Below are 15,376 nucleotides of genomic sequence, written 5' to 3'. Positions count from 1 at the left end.
AGATCAATGACCATGGGAAGCCCAAGAATTAGTTCCTACAGACCCAGTTCCTGATGAATTCTTGGCCCAAAAGAACCACCCTGACAATTTTTGGGTTCTAAAAGTCTCAATTATTAGACAGTATTGCATAGCTAGAGAGGGAAAAAGATGCACTCATCCTGTAGGGTGGCTTAGCTGTCTTGGGCAAAAGCTGTGTAATAGTACTGCAAAAATAGTTATATGGTGGACTTCCGGTTATACAGAAAGAAATCCATTCAATAAATTTCCAAGGTTACAGACTGTCTGGGCCCACCCAGAATTCCACCAGGACTGGACTGCCTCCACCGGGTTATACTGGATATGTAGACATAGAGCCTACGCTAAGCTGCCTGCCCAGTGGACAGGCAGTTGTGTTATTGGCACTATTAAACCATCTTTCTTCTTACTGCCCATAAAAACATGTGAACTTCTGGGCTTCCCAGTCTATGCTTCCCACAAAAAAACAAAGCATAGCCATAAGTAATTAAAAAGATGATGAATAGCCCCCTGAAAGGATCATACAATACTATGGACACAGCACTTGGGCACAAGATGGCTCATGGGGATACTGGACCCCCATTTACATGCTCAACTGAATCATACGGTTGCAAGCTGTTTTAAAAATCATCACTAATAAAACCGGTCAAGCCTTGACTATTCTGGCCCAGCAAGAAACTCAGATAAGAAATGCAATCTATCAAAATAGATTGGCTCTTGATGACTTGCTAGCAGCTGAAAGAGAGGTCTATAAGAAATTTAACCTTACTAATTACTGTCTACACATAGATAATCAAAGGCAAGTAGTTAAAGACATAGTCACATGTGCCCGTACAAGTGTAGCATGAATTCAACCCTGAAGCCATGTTTAAAAATTAGTTCCCAGCACTAGGAAGATTTAAAACTCTTATAATAAAAGCTATAATAGTAATAAAAACCTGCTTACTGCTCTCTTGTTTGTTCCCTGTACTTCTTCAAATGATAAAAAAGCTTCATCACTACCTTAGTTCACCAAAATGCATCAGCACAAGTGTACTATATGAATCACTATCAGTCTATTACACAAAAAGACATAAGTAGCAAAAATAAGAGTGAGAACTCTCACTAATAAAAAGTGAGAGTCTCAAAAGGGGGGAAATGAGGAAAGAGAGAGACCCTCTCATATTATTTTATACTCAGTACCTGTTTTAAGAAAAAACAATGAAGTAAAACCAAAGACAAGCCGCCCGGTGCCAGGCCCGGAACCAGGCCTGGGTCTGCCTGGCCTAAACCCAGTAGTTAAAAATCAACTCATGACTTAGAAACCGATGTTCCTGACATGGTATAGAAGAACATTGTGAAACTCTCTGCCCTGTTGTGTTTCACTCTGACCAAATACCCCCTGCTTGCTCAAATCAATCACAACCCTTTCATGTGAAATCTTTAGTGTTGTGAGCCCTTAAAAGGGACAGACATTATGCACTTGGGGAGCTCGGGTTTTAAGGCAGTAGCTTGCCGATGCTCCCAGCTGAATAAAGCCCTTCCTTCTACAACTCAGTGTCTGAGAGGTTTTGTGTGAGGCTTGTCATGCTACAAGGGCAAGGGCTGTGGATCAGAGGACTTCCCACTCATCTGGCCACTGGACTCTGCCCTGAGGAAGTGAAGTCTCTATCATTCCCCTCTCCTTCCCTTCTGTGAAATGCTGGTTCTCTAACCTCAGAGGCCTCATGCCCTTGAAAGGAGTAAGCGGCCTGCATTGTGAGGCTCCAGAAAAAGCCACCCTCTGACTCTTGGCAAGAGTGACTCTGAGGAAGCTGGTGCCTCAGCTGCTGAACAACCCATTGGTGTCTCTGTGCCACAGCAGGGTCAACCCTGCCCTGCAGTGGAAATCCCAGACACACCCTTTATTCAGCTCTCCTCTCTCCTACCCCTCTGCCCACCATCTCCAAACTGGTTTGCCTTTGATCTCAGCATAAAAAACTCAGGCTCATTATAAACCTGTTGGTACTCTAATGACAAGAATGCAGACAAAAGTAATTAATGATGAACATTAAATGGCCCAGCCTAGCTGCCCAGCAGAAACTGGAAGGATAGTCATAGTGAGTCACCATCTCCAGCAACAGGAGTGTGCTGCAGGCTATCTGGGATGTGGCTTTGTTATGCCCAAGGTCTTTTCTTTGTAGCACAACACCTCAGTGAGGGCCACTTTAACAGAACTGTGAAGCCTTCTACCTGCCTCCAGTTTCCCCTTTAAACAATTTCCAAGGATTCCACCAAGCTCTTGCTCTTGTTTCAGGGGCCTGGTGAGACACAGGCATCTTCCCCCTTTTCCTCTCCAATTTCAAAAACAAACTCTGATATCAGACATTTACACCTTAGTGATAATTAAAAAAAGAAAACAACAACTTACTTAAAGTCTAATGTGTGATAACTGAGGCAGGAGAATAGGCCCTGGAGGCAGGGAACATAAAGCCCATCCACACCTTTAGTTCCTAGAACTAAATCAAATCAAAGCACTTCAGCAATGACGGGAATGTGAACAGCTTTATAACTTCACTTCCTCCTCTTCACATTCATCCTCTCTATCTACATAGACCACACACTCCAAGTAACAGCCTCTCCATTTACAATAGGGCACATTCTAAGTAAACGACTCTATGACTTCATTTCATTCTCTTCATTTACATAGAATATTCACCAAGCAGCCAGGTTGGTGGCTCAAGCCAGTAATCCCAGCACTTCGGGAGGCCAAGGCAGGCAGATCACCTGAGGTCAGGAGTTCAAGACCAGCCTGGCCAACCTGGTGAAACCCTGTCTCTACTAAAAATACAAAAATTAGCCGAGCATGGTGGCACTTGCCTGTAGTCCCAGCTACTCTGGAGGCTGAGACACAAGAATTGCTTGAACATGGGAGGTAGAGGTTTCTGTGAGCTAAGATCGTGCCACTGCACTCCAGCCGGGGAGAGAGAACAAGACTCTGTCTCAAGAAAAAAAAAAAAAATTCGCCGAGTAACCAACCAGAAACCTCTAGAGTATTGAAACTCAGAAAATTCTGTAACTAGGCTCTTGAGCCTCTCCACTTGAGCCCGCTCCCACACTGTGGAGTGTACTTTCGTTCTCAATAAATCCCTAATTTTGCTTTCCTTGCTTTGTTTGTGCATTTTGTCCAAATCAATTCTTTGAGATGCCAAGAACCTGGACACCTTCTACCGGGAACAGTAACCACACAACCAATTTCTAGGTACCCAGGAGTGAATTAAAGCAATCAGTCCCCATGTCAGCATTGAGGAGAAAGGCAGGACATTGCAAGGCCACTTTTAAATGTCGTGCTGGGTAATAGTTGCACAATTCATGTTCTGAAAAGTACAAAGCATCAGTTTCACTGACACACTAGCCTGGGTATGGTTGGTTTCTGTCTTTAGCTGTACTACTGAACCAATGTGCTTTTAATAGGAAGGCTGCACCCTTGTCTAATTTTTTTTTTTTTTTTTGCACAATAACTTGCTTTTCTGTGCTCTGTGTACTGCTCTCCTAGGGGCCCTGTGAGCTTTTATGTTTACACTGGCAAGAAATATTGAAAGCAAAGAGTTTCTTTCTGTCTTTTTTAAAATAACCAAGTACAGCACTATTCCCAATGGTCCCAATCTAAGTTGCTTTCAGTCACCAGGAAAGAGATTACGCAGCCCTAGCAACTTTGCAGCGCTTTACTCTGAAGCATGAACCAAGCCAAGGTCAAGCTCACAGGCGGCATCTTTCATTACTCTGGGGGCAAAGCTACAGTCAGACCCATCAGAGTGGAGGCTTCTGGTCTCCAGCAAGTCATTATGTACTTAGGATTATCATTAATTTTCTCTCCCTGAAGTGCTTCTGATGAATGTGAGAGCTAAAGCCGACTATGCATTCACTGATAAAAGGTTCTATGTTCAATTTTCTAAAAGTGCCCTTAGAGAATCCCCAATTTCCTGCCTCTTCCTAAGAAGAAGCTGAGTTTGTGCTGCCTTCATAAAGGGAGAACTGAATCATCTTGGTGTAAAAGCTTCCTGAAGGTTGGAAGGAGAGGCCCCTGGGACATTCAGAAGACTTGGAACCTTCTGGGACCCGGCAGTGTAGATAGAGCTGTTATTATTTATTGCAGACTTAAGAACTGTACACCAATGTCTACATGGCTCCTGTTTCTCCATCCCATTTTCCATTTGCAAGGCTTCAGTCTCCTTCCTGGGAATCTTAAAAAAGCTCCTACAAGTCCTGTTGAGCCCAGTGCATAAAGCCCATTTAGCTCTCTATGATGGGGTCCACACTGCCCGGGGGGTCACCTGACTCAATGCATTCTTTTGGCTACATCCTCAGTTGTCACATTTGATTGAGGACATCAGCTGTCTCAGATATGCTAGGGATGGATCTGTGCATTAAAGCAAGCAGCTGGGATGCCTTTTGCTCACTGGGAGGGAAGGACATGGAGGCTCTGAGTAGAAGCGACTTTGAGTAGACAGTGCGTGTGTTCACACCCAGAGCCCTGTAGCATGGTCTTTTACTGAGACATAGAGACTCTGAAGCATTTTTTTGCTAAGCTTTAAAGTTTTAATTAGCTTATTGTCATGAGCTGGAATGGGCTGTAGACGTGTTCAGGGCATTGAAACAATGCCTTCTGTGTAGGGCCCTTTTGGAAGAGAATTCTGGGGCTTAAAGTATAATGGCTTCCTGTGTCCCAGGGCCCCAGTATGTCTTGTTCTTTCACCACTGTCTGGGCCACTCCCAGGCAGCATCCAGGGTGTCTGTTGTGGGGTTTCAGCCACTGCTATGAACATTAGTGCCATGCATTTCCTCCTCATGGCACAAATGAAGGCCAAGCTACATAGGCTGGCATTGTCCAACATCTGCCTAGACGCCTAGCTTATGGCTGCAAAGAGCGCCACAGATGACCAACAGATGCAAGCTCTGCAAAGAGCTCTGTACCTAGACAATGAAGTTCCTGAATCTCCACACATGCTGATAGAGTCCAAATTAATCTATCACACTGTGGATCTAGCAGATTCTTGTCTTTGATTTTGTTTCATCATCCAAGTGAATACAGTAATTGCACTTGGACGCCAGAGTGTAACAGCTAGTTCTCAGCCCAATAGTCTTGGCACGAAGGACCAAAGTAAGCTCTTTAGGTAAATTGCATGGTAAAGGGAAGTCCTCTGCTCCAGACAGGAGACTTCCATACATTCCTGGGTGCTGAGTGAGAGTTGCTAAGTAGCTCACATGGGCGGTTTGACTTCAGGAAGAAGTGAGGAGTTTCTTTAGGAGAGCTGGAAGTTCAATAGCTACACACTCTGGACTAGATGAAGCAAAGACAGGCCCTATTCAGCCTCTGACACAAAGGCACTCCCAGATCTTGGTAAGGCACTCTCTGATCTTGAAGTTGAGGTTTTCAACTCTAAGTCTGCAAACAGTTTTCTAGTGAGTTGTTGGATTTTTGAAAGAATCTCAAGGATGCAGGAATCAAGACAGAGGACCAGTAAGACTTGACCCAGCTACCCCCTAATTTTAACCAGGCCATCTCCAACCTGACCTCTCTTATAGATTGTGACTGAGTGGGATTTATTTTGAATAAAGGATTTTACTGCTTAGGAAGCACTACCATATTATAGCTTGAAACCTGGATTAGACAATCTCAAAACCATGCCCCATTCTAACAGTCTAAGATTTTAGAGAGTTCTGCAGTTCTAATACTCACAGGTGCCTGCCGGGTGTGGTGGCTCATGCCTGTAATACCAGCACTTTGGGAGGCCGAGGTGGGTGGATCACCTGAGGTCAGGAGTTCAAGACAAGCCTGGCCAACATGGTGAAACTCCATCTCTACTAAAAATACAAAAAAATTAGCCGGGCAAGGTGGCAGGCGCCTGTAATCCCAGCTACTTGGGAGGGTGAGGCAGAAATATCACTTGAACCCAGGAGACGGAGGTTGCAGTGAGCCAAGATTGTGCGCCACTGCACTCCAGCCTGGGCAACTACTGTGAAACTCTGTCTCCTCAAAAAAAAAAAAAAAAAAAAAAAAAAAAAGTTAGGCCAGACCACTGTGGAAGCAGATCGTAGCAGATCTAAAACACTATAGTCTTAGGGAAGTGAGAAATTTAAGTAGACCCCCTCACCTTGCAGAAACTTTCGTTCCAAGACAGAGGAAAAAGGAGAGATTTTGATACTATAGTTAAGGAGGGCTTTTTTGGATTCCCATTCAACATCCCTCTACCCCTTGCCAGCCTCTAAGACCTGCTAAAGCGACTGTCACGATATTCCAGTAGGTTTGGTATACTCAGAAAGAGGTATGCTGTTGTACAATGTTGGTCAACAGTCTTTTGTTCTGGATGGTCTGACAAGTCCATGTAATCTCTTACTAATTCTTTTCCCTAATAGCCTCTACCTCCAGTCCATTCAACTCTTGTCCCTTTACTAACCTGAACAAATCAATAGCTAGTCGAACACCCACAACTTTAAAATTTTACCTCCTAAGGAACAATTTGACACTGTAGTGATATGACTCAAAAAGCCAGTCTATTTTATTAAAGGACTTGTTCGTTTCAGGAAGCTCTGTCATATGTAACATCAAACAACTGGTTGCTTGGCTTGAAAACAATTTTCAACTAATTCCTTGGAAGTTAGGTAGACACAACCTACTTCTGGGAATAGCTGTCAAAAATGCTGTGTCATTAAGGCATCGTGTATTCAGTATTGGGTACCAAATATACAGATTTCAGGAACAATAGGAAATCTGATACACCCTTTGGAAACAGAACAGGTAAAACTAAATATTTTATCTCTGCTCGGATGTGATTTACATAGTACTTCTATACTATTGCATATTCAGTTATCAATGCCTCGTGAGATAATGAATCTTTTTCATTATTGTAGTTGTGCTTGAATGCAATACTCAGGGCCAGAAACACGTGACACTTAACACTTGCTTTGAGATAAACCCCTTGGGCCGGGCGCGGTGGCTCACACCAGACAATCCAGAACAAAAAATTGTTAACCAACTTTGTACAACAGCACATCTCTTTCTGAGTATCTCAAACCTACTGGAATATCATGACACTCACTTTAGCAGGGCTTAGAGGCTGGCAGGGGGTAAAGGGATGGTGAATGGGAACAACAACAACAACAAAAATTCCTTAACTGTACTATCAAAATCTCCTTTTTTCTCCTTCTTGGAATGAAAGTTTCTGCAAGGTGATGGGTCCGCAGTAATCCCAGCACTCTGAGAGGCTGAGGCGGGTGGATCACCTCAGGTCAGGAGTTTGAGACCAGCCTGGCCAACAAGGTGAAGCCTCGTGTCTACAAAAAAATGCAAAAATTAGCCCGGCGTGGTGGCATGCGCCTGTAATCCCAGCTACTCAGGAGGCTGAGGCTGGAGAATTGCTTGAACCTGGAAGGCAGAGGTTGCAGTGAGCCAAGCTCGAGCCAGTACATTCCAGCCTAGGCGACATGAGCGAAACTCTGTTTCAAAAAAAATAAATAAATAAAAGTTAAACCGTCTTACTGTAGAGGGGAAAGAACTATGAGTTCAGTGACACAGATCCCAATCCCGGATATTACAGTGTATCTTCAGAGGGAATTGCTCCATTTCTCTTGGTTAAAAGCCTTGCTCAATTGTAGTTAGGAGCATGAGGGTGGAATCAAACAAAGCTGGGTTTGCACCACTTACACGATGAGTGATCCCAAGCAAGATATTTAACCACTCCAAGTCTCAGTTTTATCACCTGTAAAGTGGGCACAATAATTAGACCTATCTCATGAGGCTGTTGTGAAGATTAAAGAACACAGAGTGAGTGCTGAGTAAGTGTTCATTATTCTTATTATTGTACTTGATTTCCTATAAAATGATTTTGTATAACACTACTTCTAAGATTATTCTCCATTTTAAAATTCTATGATCCACAGGTTTGTGGAGATCGGGCTTCCTCCTCTAGAGTTCAAAACATCCAGCTGGTCCTGGGAGCTGTGCTGAGGATAGCCTGTTTCTGTGTCTTCTTGCTGGGGTGACTACAGCGAAGTCGTTAGGAACCTGCCTTCAAACACTCAGAACAGGCTGGCCCAAGGTATCGAGAGGAAGTGGAAATCAAAGTTGATGACCGCGTAACAAGTTTCTGGCTGGTTGGAGACACACATGCACAGAGGAGGTCTTGAGCGATGCCTTAGAGTGTTTGCAATTAAATTGGGCCAGAGAGAGTGCTGGTGTGCTGCTACTCACAGCCTGCTGGACTGTGGACCAGAGCATCAGCGTCACCTAGGAGTTGGTTGCAAATTTAGTATCTCAGGCCTTGCCCCAGATCAAATGAATCAGAATGTGCATTTTAAAAGGATGTGTGCTTTTTAAAAGGACGGAACGTTGTGTCCTCCCAAAATTTCTGCGTTGAAACCCTACCACCCAATATGATGGTATTAGGAGGTGGGGACCTTTGGAGGTAATTAGGATTCAATGGGGTCATAAGGAAGAATAGAATTAGTGCTTTTATAAACGTCCTGAGAGAGCTTGTCTCCCCTCTCTGTTCCCCACCATGTGAGGGTACGAGAAGTCAGCAGTCTGCAACCCAGAAAATCTTCACCAGATCCCAGTCGTGCTGCCATCCTGATTGAGACTCCAGCCTCCAGAACTATGAGAAAGACATTTCTGGTGTTTACAAGGCACCCAGTTGATGGTATTTTGTTATATCAGCCAAAAAAAACTAAGACAGGACTTCGCAGTGTTTTTTTTTTTCTTTCTTTTCTTTTTTGAGGCGGAGTCTTGCTCTGCCGCCCAGGCTGGAGGTGTAGTGGCGCAATCTCGGCCCACTGCAAGCTCCGCCTCCCAGGTTCACACCATTCTCCTGCCTCAGCCTCCCCAGTAGCTGAGACTACAGGCACCCGCCACCATGCCTGGCTAATTTTTTGTATTTTTTTTTTTTAGTAGAGACGGGTTTTCACCTTGTTAGCCAGGATGGTCTCGATCTCCTGACCTCATGATCCACCCGCTTCAGCCTCCCAAAGTGCTGGGATTACAGGCATGAGCCACCGCGCCCAGCCTGGTTTGCTGATATACTATTTCATTCCACTGAAAGTAATGGCAAAAACTGCAATTACTTTTGCACCAACCTAATATTGAGGAAGCACTTATTCAGTGGATTCTAGCAGGAAGTGTCTGTTTCACGTTTCCACGCCCTAAAATCAAGATGCTTCAAGAATAAGGTGCAACAGTGAGACATGAGCTGAGAATTGCCTTTGAAGTAAGAGGATCTGGTGGCCTTGGTTTGGAGACTTTTCTGCTCAACGTCATCTGGTGTGTACTTTGGGGCAGAAAAGCTCTTAAGGCACATTTTTACTCCCTTTATGGGATGTGATAGGTGGCACTGGAAGATGAGTGAAAATTCCACCAGCATCCTACTTCATGGCTGGATGAGAGGTATTATAGTAAGGAGTGGACACAGGAAGCTTGCCCTACCATTTGAATCGATCTTCTTGAGGCAGAGACACTTATCTTGAAAGAGGAAAAAAAAAAGTCAACTAGAAAACATATTTCAAGTAATAAGCACTAAGCCAAATAACTTAAACAGAGAAAACTATATTGGGTTTTGTTTTCCCAAAAAACAAAATTTGAAAGATATCTTCTAAATGTTTTTCCTATGCAGTGCAATAAACCACCCCTACTAGTGGATGTTGCAGAATGCAACCAGTATCAGACTGTCTGTGATTCTATAAAGGGATGGAGATGCCCGGCAGGGAAAACCTGAATGCAATTCTGTTCAATGAGCCCACAATTGAGTCTCTGCTTTCTTTCTATAAAGGCACCTTCTGGAGGACATCAGCAGTCAGATTCTCGTCATCAGTAGTTAACAACCTTTAGTGCCAGGATGATTTGATGGAACCCATCCAGAGCTTGTCAAGAGGAAACACGAGTTTTGCCTTCTCTGTCTTGCCGTGTATCTCACCAGTGCTCTTTTGCTCATGACGGCCTCACCTATCTTACGGGTAAGGAAACTAAGTTTAGGAAACTGTCCCCATGTGACAGCTCCTGTGGTTCCAGAACTTGGACTTGAATGAGGGTCTCTGTTTCTGCAAAGCCTGAAGTCTCGCTTCTCTGCTGTATTGCCTCTCACATCGTTTGTTCATTTGGGGTTAGACAAGGTGGCCGTCCTCAAAAAGCTTAAAATTCTTGTTCCAATCGTTGTTCCAATTTCAATAGAGTAGACATTTGTTTCACCTCCCCCCTTTCAGCATAATCCTGTAACCCACATGTAAAGACATGAAATAACCAAACCACAGGGCCCTGAGAAAAGTTTTATTGAGCTTCGGTTCAGAGACACGGAGTTCCTTTGAGGTAGAGATGCTTATATTAACACAGAAAAACAGTCCCATAGGAAATATTTTCTGAGCAAAGGGAAAGCACAGAGTCAAAAACTTAAAACCATTGAGATCTGAAAAGATCGTCCCATCCAAAGAGCCCAGGACAAGTTCACTTTCTTTTATGGGTGTCCATAATAAGGAGCATGCCCCTCAGAGGTTTCTGGGTTGCATCAATTTGTACAACATCAATCAGGAGCACAGAGTCTCAAGATAAATGAACTTTTCAAGGCCTTGCTCCTTATAGTTTCCCCACGTAGCATCACCCAGGGACTTGTAAGAAATGCAGATTCTCAACCCCACCTCAGAACCACTGAATCTGAACCTGAATTCTAACAAGGCCCTTAGTTACCACGAGCTATGATCATGCCACTGTATTGCAGCCTGGGCAACAGAGTGAGATACTGTCTCAAATAATAATCACATACAAAGAACTCTCAGCAAAACACAGCAATAAGATAACAAGTCCTCAGGTTGCTCATATACACCTTCAAGTTTCAGAAATTCTGTGTTAAGGCACTGTTATCTATTGGTACCTAATGCTGGTTGATCCCGGTGATACTTGGAATCATTGTCCCAGCATCTGATAAGCAGTATCCTTCAAGCTTTAATTCCTGAGTGGGGGTTATTTCTATTTGAGTGATCCATTTAGTGGGTGAGTGGCTAAAAAAATAATCTGGCTACCGCATTTAGTTTATGTCATATATGATGCCAATTTTGGAAGATCTAAAATATAACAAATGACCTCATAAACTGAAAATTACATTGAAAATGGAAACTGTGATGGACATTGGGGATTCACTGGGTGTTGTAGGGCATGGAAGTCATCTTAGGAACATCAGCTCTGTTTGTACAGAAGATGTGAGAAGCGCCGACCAGGAGAACATCCCAGCTGCTGGAATGGCCAGGCAGAGACAGCTTAGTGCCTTGCTGTGAAAGAGCCTGTGGGTGGGTGGTGGGTGCCTGGGGTGGAGGCCAGTATTCACAGCCTGCCAGTAGGAAAGGATGAGGGTGTTCTTCACACTGAAAGGGCTGGTTTCTCTGGTTAGATTGGTTGGGATTGCTGATCACTAGGAATTTAACCTAATTAAGGCTAAGCCTCTGAATGGGAATTCCTTTACAATCAAATTCTGCCTGCAGACTGGGGGTGGCGGTAGGATGGGGAAGAAGGGGGAGATCCTCCCCTCCTAAACTCTCTTAGCCTTCATTCTGCTGAGACCCCCATCCATCCTGTAGTGCCTTTTGCTATTTTCTCCGCATTTCTGTGGACTTCAAGATTTGGAGATGCCTAGACTCGGCACATCTGACTCAGGATCCTGACACCAGTTCCCTTCTGCTCCATCACCCAGGCTTGCAAAAAATGAATACAAAGGTGTAAATTCTGTGTTCGAAAACCTGGATCAGTTCTTGCCTCCAGTGCTTGTTAGCTGAGAAAGCTACTCACCCTTTCTGTGCCTGAATTCTCCCAACTGGGAATAGAGCTGACCGTAATATAGCCTTGAGAAGCGTTCCTACAAGGTTGTTCCGAGGATTAAATGAGTTGGTGTGTCCTACTTTGTTATTATGTGCAATGCATGGGCTAGTACCTGGCACGTGGTAAGGGTGACTATCATTTTTATATCAAATCTGGAACTTTAACTCAGGCATTTTGCTACCCATAGGAAAAAAATAGAGTTAGATTCCTCCTAGCCACTAGAAAATTGAGGCTACTCTCCTTTCTGCTCTGGGTCTCGGGATTCTAGGAAGTCCAAGAAGAGAATGATCCATTTTTGGTGAGTACAGGCCTGGAGTTTGGGGGGTACCTGAGAAACTCTGAGGGTTTAACACAAGTTGACTTCCTGCCCCCATGAGTGAACTCTAGGGGATACACAGTTAGGCTATTTATAAACAAACACAACATATTCTGGGGAAAGGTTACAGGTTTATTTTAGGTGGGCTCCTGCTTGGCTGGGAAGGCCTGTACTTGTTATAGCTGCTTGGCTTAGCTCTCTGCAGCCTGGCAATGCGGAGTTCAGCTTGAGGTCAACCTCTGTTGAAGTTGGCAATGTGACATAACTCAGGCGGCTGGAGCTTGCGATAACCCCAGGGCTTCCCTTGGAATTTGTTGCTGTCCTGCTCTCCAAACTGGCATTGCAACCTCAGAAGCTTATCCTGGGATTGGACTGGAACAGCAACATGAATGCCACAAAGTTAAAACAAGCAAGATCTTTTAGGAAGAGAGAGCGACTTTAGCTACAGGATAAATCAGCTACCTTAACAGTGGAACGTCAAGTACATGCGATGACATTTTCCAGGTCTATACAGATGGGGATGTCTTTGGTATTTTCTGCTTCTTGCTCATTTGGACCCTGCTGCTTTGGGTACCATCAGGAGCCAGGACACATGAACCCTTAGCAGATTTAGCAGACTGATTTTTTTGGGGTTTGTTGTTTTGTGATTCTCTGGTTGAGATTTATGTTGCAAACTCAGAAAAACAAAGAAACCCACAATTTTCCACCTTCGTCAGTCCTTATAATAACTACACATAATAATAGACAATATTTACAAAAATCTGGCAGAAGTGTCATCTCTCAGAACTCAATCAAAATCTCACATCTACTTTCATAAGGGACAAAGTAATAGTAAAGCCCTTTGCAATAGAACAAAAATTCAGCAGTTACTATTCTTTGATTCTTAGAAAAGAAAAGAAAAGAAAAACCTGGTTGGCCAGGTGCAGTGGCTCACACCTGTAATCCTAGCACTTTGGGAGATCAAGGAGGGCAGATCACCTGAGGTCAGGAGTTCGAGACCAGCCTGGGCAACATGGTGAAACCTGTCTCTACTAAAAATACAAAAGCTAGCCTAGCGTGGTGGCACATGCCTGTAGTCCCAGCTACTTGGGAGGCTGAGGCACGAGAATCACTTGAACCCAGAAGGCAGAGGTTGCAGTGAGCTGAGATCGTACCACTGCACTCCAGCCTGGGTGACAGAGCAAGACCCTGTCTCAAAAAACAAGAAAAAAAAGAGCTGGTTTATGCTTTTGGCCCATAAAAACTAGCAGATAAGAAGTCTTGATTGAGACATTCATGCTGAATAATTATGCATGCATAGAAAACGCCTCAGTTAGGTCAACATAATGATTTCAACGAAGGCTTGAAATAGATGTCAAAACCTGGGTATTCGAGACCTTCCAGAGAAAGTTGGGAAATCCAAGGAAAGGTCTTGCAGAAGAGTGAGGGAGAAGATATGGGAATATATAGGGCAAAATTTATTTGACTTACCCAAGGGTATGTGTATATATTCATGACTTTGTCACAACCTATTTGGGAAAACCACAAATGTCCCTGAATCACAAACTTGTGGTTATTTTTATACTAGATATGCACAAATTTGCGTAATAATTTTTTTGGATCAGTTTACAGAGTTTGAAATTACTCTGATTAAAACTGTCAAGGGTCAAATAGAAAGCCAATAAAAACCAATGTGTCAACAACCTGCACTTTCTAATTCCACATAAAAATATAAGTAGACTCTAGATTTAAGGTAAGGTTGTCTTTAACCCAGACACTGAGGGCAGGATTAAAAATGGATTACTAAAGAAAAGGGTGGAGCTTATAAAATGAAGAAAAATCAATTAGCATTCACTAAGGATGGATAAGTCCAACCATTTTAATTTCCAATTTGGATAGGCTGACTAGACAAGTGGTCAGGAAACAGGTAAGTCTGACCTTTAGCAAGGCATGTGACAATATATTTTGGGTTATTCCACAGACAAGATAAATACAGATTGAAAGCTAAAATAATTAAGTGCATTAGTAGCTGATGGAGGACAAAGGACATGAATGATGCTGACTGTTGTCTTCTTGCAGAATAGTTAACTTTATTTTTATTTTGAGATGGAGTTTCATTCTTGTTGCCCAGGCTGGAGTACAATGGCATGATCTCGGCTCACTGCAGCTTCCGCCTCCCAGGTTCAAGCAATTCTCCTGCCTCAGCCTTCCGAATAACTGGGATCGCAGGCACCCACCATCATGCCTGGCTAATTTTTTGTATTTTTAGTAGAGACATGGTTTTACCATGTTGGCCGGGCTGGTCTCGAACTTCTGGCCTCAGGAGATCTGCCCACCTTGGCTTCCCAAAGTGCTAGGATTACAGGTGTGAGCCACCATGCCCAGTTGCAGGATAGTTACTTTAGTCATATATTCTTAGTTTTAGGTTTTACCCTATTTAGCTGTTATCAGTGACTTAGGTGAATATGTACAAGGCATTCTCACTACATTTGCAGGTAATGTGAAGTTGGGAAGGATGGGATATATATTGAATGAGAGATGTGTTGGTTATTTGTCCCATTTCCAAAATTCAGTAGTTTCTTTGACATTCCTGAAAAGTTAACGAGATACTTACGCGAAGAGTCAGAAGGTTTCATGAACTACCTCTGTATCTTACACTTGCATAGATAAATCTGCCTTAAAACTGAGATCACTTGTATCTGTCATTCACCTTTAGTTAGCCCTATCTTCTCTGGGGATTCTAGGGTTTATGACCTCGATATATGAATTGAATATGAAAGCTCTTGCAAAACCTATATTTTAATTCTACCCCAAGAAACAAGATAAACTGGATTAAACTCAAGAGAGGCAAAATATCTCCAAGTAGTGCAAAACTTTTGAGTTTTGATTTCTTATTTTTCTTACTCTAATGATTTAAAACTCTTCCAGATTAATTGCATGCATGATCACTTACTAGAGAAAAAAAGATGCCTTTCCACGTGCTATTGATACATTTTGTGAGCATGAACCTGGAGTTATCGTTAAAGTGACTCAATTATTGCCTGAAATACTGACTAATGTTAATGACAACAAAGTTAAAAATCATTATCCTTCACATGTAATCTCCAAATGCCATCAAGCCAGCACTTTCAATTGCCAAAGGTACATTTTGCAGTGAAAGCACACAGACAGGTGCAGTGGCTCATGCCTGTAATCCCAATGCTTTGGGAAGCCAAGGTCCGGGGGGATCACTTAAGGCTAGGAAATCAAGGCTTCAG

The 15,376-nt window shown here is 43.3% G+C and overlaps 1 long non-coding RNA gene across 1 annotated transcript in view; it reads left to right on the top strand.

The window, feature by feature from the left end:
* The window catches only part of LOC123575536 (uncharacterized), a 34,211-nt gene that overhangs the window by 3,549 nt on the left and 15,286 nt on the right, over positions 1-15,376 (top strand). The window contains exons 2-3 of the long non-coding RNA XR_006700814.3: positions 7,915-8,072; positions 9,795-9,978. This is a non-coding gene — a long non-coding RNA (uncharacterized lncRNA). The remainder of the gene's footprint in view (positions 1-7,914; positions 8,073-9,794; positions 9,979-15,376) is intronic.

The sequence above is a fragment of the Macaca fascicularis genome, chromosome 9, assembly GCF_037993035.2.
Source record: "Macaca fascicularis isolate 582-1 chromosome 9, T2T-MFA8v1.1".
NCBI lineage: Eukaryota > Metazoa > Chordata > Mammalia > Primates > Cercopithecidae > Macaca > Macaca fascicularis.
This window is presented reverse-complemented; position numbering and strand designations above follow the sequence as displayed.